Genomic DNA, 5,542 nt, shown 5'->3' with positions numbered 1-5,542 from the left:
CCCAGAGAGGTGGAGTCTAAGACCCAACCTGACATATAGACACAGACGTACAGGCACTCACAGACACAAACGTGTATTCCCACCCCCATATACACATAAGCATGCTCTCAATTTTTACAGCCCTATTAAAACAAATATCAGTCTGTACACGCTTCAGATAGCTTTTCTTCAAATTCTTTAATTCTCAATCTCTTTTGCAACTTTGTGCTTTTGTGTTACTCGCAGCAACAACTCCACCTCATTGTTCGTCCATTTAAAAACTCGGTGCTTTTCCACGATATTTTGCCGCAACGTTTCAAAGAGCCAGAGAGTAAATAAACGGCAGACAGAACTGAGGCAGGTCGAATCGTCTTGCGTTTCACGCCAGGGCAGGACTGGAACGTAAGCATTTTCGGCTGATTCAATGTGGACGCACAACTCTGTGAAAACGACTGAAAACAATAATGTGGACGCGGAGCGTTTTCAGATGAAAACACCGTTTTCAAATCTATCCGGGCTAGTTTGGACGTAGCCTTAAATTTCACCATGTAGTTTGAGTCATCATTGCAGACCTCCATGGTGTGATGCAGGTGTCAGAAAGCACCTGAACATGAGACACATGGCTCACCTCCAAGAAGCTCAGTCACAAACCTGTAGTAGACAGTTCAAGAAAGGAATTATTAATGTTGGAGTCAAATTGTTAAATGTTGTCATTGTGTTACTTAAATTTGTAAGTCTTAGTTCAAGCAGCATGATCAAAGACATTCCTTTGTCTCTGACCACCTCTCCAACCAGTTTGTTGGTGGGGGAGGCTGTAGTGTTTTATTATAAGGACATCTATGTGAGGGTTCTGTTTTCTTGCTTAGTGAACTTCCTGCCTTTATGACCCTTTTGGTAAGCAGGAGGTCACACAAACGCACCCCCAAACACAAGCATACACACTCACACACTCACACTAGCACACACTCGCACACGCACACACTCGCACACACATGCCTACACACACACACACACACACACACATATGTGTATATATGAAATATATACAAAAATATGTGCATCAGGAAACCAAGCAAGAAACACAAATATTGCATTCATACGGTGGCTCTGTTTGCAGCTTTGCTCTATAGTTCTATAGTTCTCAGTGGAAATAGTTTATAAAAGAGTCAGACAGAGTTTTATTTAAATTTCAGTTTAAAAAAACAAAAAACAAAACATTACTCACATTTCCCAGGAACCAGCCCACTGTGTGGTCACTGACACAGCTTACATCACCATGAAAACAGCAGCACGTTTAATCTGAGAGAGAGGGCAGGACTTCCTCTTGCCTCATGCCCACTTCTGGTTAGGGACACTATTTCTGTTTTGCATTAGTGTAATGAAATACTTTAAATGAGTCATCCTTAGCTTTGTCAGTTAAGAAAACCTTAATGTTGTATGAATCTGTTTTCTTGGTTGTTTATAAAGTTCTGTGTCTCAGGTGGGCTGGAGCCTATCCCAGCTGATGAGAGGTGAGATACACCCTGGACAGATGACTGTATTTGTTCATGGAAATGTATTAATTGGATATTTGAAGCAATGTAATGATTTTGTGCAGCAGCCTTTAGTGCGACATTAGCATTTTGTGTCTTTTTATGTATGTTTCTGTATGATGATGCTTCGATGCTGTGATTTGATGCTTCTAATGGTTTATGACAAACAGTATTCGGTGTGTGTGGTGTGTGAAGTTGCAGCCAGAGCTGTGTTCTTGTTGTGTTTTTGGCACGTAAGATAACCTAAAAACTTCACATTTAAAAGTTGTAATAATATTGTGATCTTATTTTGCCTTTTTAGCTGCTCAGTCACGCTGATATTTGTATAATAAAATCTTACTGCATGTCTGTTTTTGTTCAGTCTAGTTTTTGTATTACAGGCCTTTTCATAAAGAAAGTACCTGATGTTTCTGCAGCAGCAGGAGAGTATAAAGATGTCACACATGCTGTGGTCAGATCTTGTTAAGTTGCTATTTCTGTGTAAAAGGAAGGAAGCAGAAGAAGAAGTTAAAAAAAGTCTTTGTTTCCTTCACAGCTCTTTGGTATCTGCTGTGCTGCTGCTTCACTCTCTCTCTTTACAGAAAGTTGTAGAAGTTTTCAGACGTGTCACTGCTGGATGTGAGGATGGGAGCCACTTTGCTCTGTGAGCTGGGCCTATTCTGTGAGTACATCACTGACTCCTATTGTTTGATTCATACTGATCCATAAACATGTTTTAGTAAGAAGAACAGAGCATCAGTCATTTGTACCATTGCAGGTCATGTGATCAGAGGACTCTCATGTTTGTTACCAACGTGTTTTGATGGTTGACTCTAATCTGAGTCGGTGTGTGGAGCTGGTTTAGTTTATCTAAGAAAGATTTATTGTCATGGTTTGCTGTGTGGCAGGCAGGATGTTGGACCCAAGTGTAGGACTCGTAAACAGAGGAGTAAACTCAAAACAATAGCTTTAACGCTGGAAAACTTCTCATCCAAATACAAAGCAAAACTAGAAACTCAAACACTAGAAAATAAACCAGAAACTGAAAACTAGGAATAGACTTGGAACAGGGAGGAAAGAAACACACAGCATTATGAGGGTATGACCTGGCAAAACAGACAGCGAGACACACAGGACTTAAACACACAGGCAGGACAACAAGATGATGGGGAACAGGTGGCAACACAGCCAGGACAAACCAGACTTAACGAGAAAAGGGAAGCAAAACTGGACACACTGCACACAGGACAGGGACTATCAAAATAAAACAGGAAACACACAACAGGCACAGAGGCACAGCGTTGACACTGATCAGAGGGAACACAGAGCACAGGGACAGGAGTGACAAACTGCGACATGAGACACGACTGACTGGGGAAATAAACAAGAAGACAGAACTGAACCTACACTAAACATGAGGGGCACAGGAACAAAACCCAAGAACTAGAAATCACAAAACAAACAACAACTAAAGCTAGAAATACAGATCCACAAACAATAAGACTAGTAATAATAAACCAGGGGTAGGTACCTGGTTGCCTTTGGTTGTGTTTAGTTTAGTTATGTTTCACTTAGGTCTTCTGTGTTAGTCTGTCATGTTTCCAGTCTTCTGGTTCATGTTTTCAAACTTGTGTTGTCATGTCTGCTTTCCACTCTGTTTCCTGTTTTATGATGATTGACAACCTACACAGACATATTTGAGTGTCGCTACTTTGATAATGTCTGAAGTTTCTGTCTTTATTTTAGTGCTCTGCACGCTTCTCTGCACTGGACACGCTCAAGGTGACAAAACACTTTTCACTTTTTTTGTTTTTCTTTTTCATTTATCTTACTTCTGTTTACATACTACTGTTTCAGTCTTAAGCACTTTACATTTTTCTTTTTTTTTATTTATTTATTTATATATCTATCACTATCTTTATAATTTTGTGAATATAAACTAAGGTTGTGCCTTCAATAGTACATGAAGTGTTTCAGATTGTTAACTGTGTGGTTGTGTTGGATTCTAGATGCTGTGCTAACTATTGAACCCAATGGTCCAGTTTTTTCATTGGAGAGTTTGTTACCTTCAAATGTGACATGAATGAAGGAGAAGACACTGACTGGTATTACCAAATCAACAGGGATGGTCAAGAAGTTTTCTCCTACAGGCCAAACAAAGACTCCAAATTAGAAATTACATCTACAGGTTACAGTGGTGAATATCAGTGCATTGGTGACAGGAAGAGCTCACATGATAAAAAGACAGTAATACTGTCTCTATAACTGTATTAGGTAAGTCTTCAGTGACCGACAGCATAAATGTATGATCCCTGTTCAAATACTCAACTGAACAACATTTAATTAAATTTGTCATTGAAACTTGAACTTTAACCAGGACCAGTGTAAAGTCAGTGCGTCAATACTCACAGACTCTGCAAGTTGTCATTAACAAAATTAACAAATTGAGTTTTAACAACAGAGTCAATCGTGGATGAAATTAAATTTAATTACATTTCTAAAGGAAAAGAAGAAACATGAAAAGCTTCATGAAGTTTAAAGTGATGATGTTTCTGTTATCTAAACCAACTAATCAGCATTAGTTTACATTCAGGGCCATAGAATGGACAAACATGTAGACCGTGGTTATTTAGAGATCAGCAAATATTAATGTAATATAAACTGTGTTTTTTTTTTAATGTTCTTATGTTGTTATAATGAAAAACATATTTATTTTTCTTCCTCTTTCATAACAGCATATAGACCCTGGGCCACACTGACAGCAGGAACAACAATCATACCAGTAGGGGGCAGTGTGACACTGACCTGCTCTGTGCAGAGCTCTGATGGATGGAAATATGAGTGGTTCAGACGAACCCAAACAACCTCTGAAGGTCAAATCAGAGATCAACAAAACAGAGATATCAGAGTATCTCAAGGAGGAATCTACCGCTGCAGAGGAACAAGAGGAAACCCAGTTTACTACACTGATAGAAGTGATGATGTCACCATTGAGATAACCTGTGAGTTCAGTCATTTAGTTTGAAATATACATTCACTCATGATTATCAAACATACAATGTTGAGTTTTCTGTGTTGATTTCATGTTTCTATTTGTATCTCAACTGTTAATATGTGTAAACAGTTTCCAATAAAGTTGTTGTAAAACAACAACCCAACTGGCCTCAGATATTCAGAGGTGAGACGATCACTCTGACATGTGAGGTGCAGGAAGGAGGTGAAACCACTGAGTGGGAGTATGAATGGAGAGGACCCAGGGGTCACCTGAGGACAATAATGACAGAAATACATAAACAGAAAATTGTTAGAAAAATTATTTTTGCAAACAGACACCGAAGTCATTTCTGTGGCAATAGAAAGTGGACAAAATGTGTGGGCTGAACCTGCCAATCATTCATGAGCTACCTTTGTTGTTTGTGGTGTGTACTTTTGTTTATGCACTTTCTCTGCACCTATAGAAAGGGGCTGAGCCTGTCTGTTGTAGATGTCCGTACCCTGGCAAAGAGTAACGGGTACTGTCAGAAGTTAAATAATGAACAGATGATGAGCAGGTTTATTGTAACAATCCAAAGAGATGTAATATGTTACACACATTTTATTAGCCATTATTTAGAGATAATACGATTTGTATGATTTTTATTTGATTTGAAGTTGTCTTTGCAATTGATAGAGCTACTGATGGGTGAAATCAATGAAGTATTCAGCTTTATTTTTTTACAATTATTATAGATTTTTTTAAGGCTGTAAAACTGCCCACTACACACTTTATACACTTTTCTCAGACAGGCATGAACATTTTCACATTTTCCCTCTGGTTTAAACACTCTCAAAGTTCAAACCTCTGTAGAAAAATAAGTCCAGTATTATAGAATGACGGTGCAAAATGTTTCATCAACATTGTTGTGTTTGTTGGGGATAAAACTCACACTGCTAGCGATCGAAGATTTATGTAAATTTGATAAGCTGAATGCATTCTGTACAGGAGACATTGCACGAGATTGATTGACAATGGTCTACAGCCAATTAGGACGAAGAACACAATGCGCTGTAAA

General features: G+C 38.7%; 1 long non-coding RNA gene across 1 annotated transcript; it reads left to right on the top strand.

Moving 5' to 3' along the window:
- Positions 1–1,196: 1,196 nt before the first annotated feature.
- Positions 1,197–3,726, top strand: LOC121813533. The gene is made up of 3 exons (XR_006053752.1): positions 1,197–2,172; positions 3,237–3,272; positions 3,500–3,726. It is a non-coding gene; the product is annotated as an uncharacterized LOC121813533 (long non-coding RNA).
- Positions 3,727–5,542: the final 1,816 nt, after the last annotated feature.

This window comes from Haplochromis burtoni, unplaced genomic scaffold (genome assembly GCF_018398535.1).
Source record: "Haplochromis burtoni strain Fernald_Lab_line unplaced genomic scaffold, NCSU_Asbu1 Contig_1859, whole genome shotgun sequence".
Taxonomy (NCBI): Eukaryota; Metazoa; Chordata; class Actinopteri; order Cichliformes; family Cichlidae; genus Haplochromis; species Haplochromis burtoni.
The sequence above is the reverse complement of the archived record's forward strand: the minus strand, read 5'-3'. Positions and strand labels throughout refer to the sequence as shown.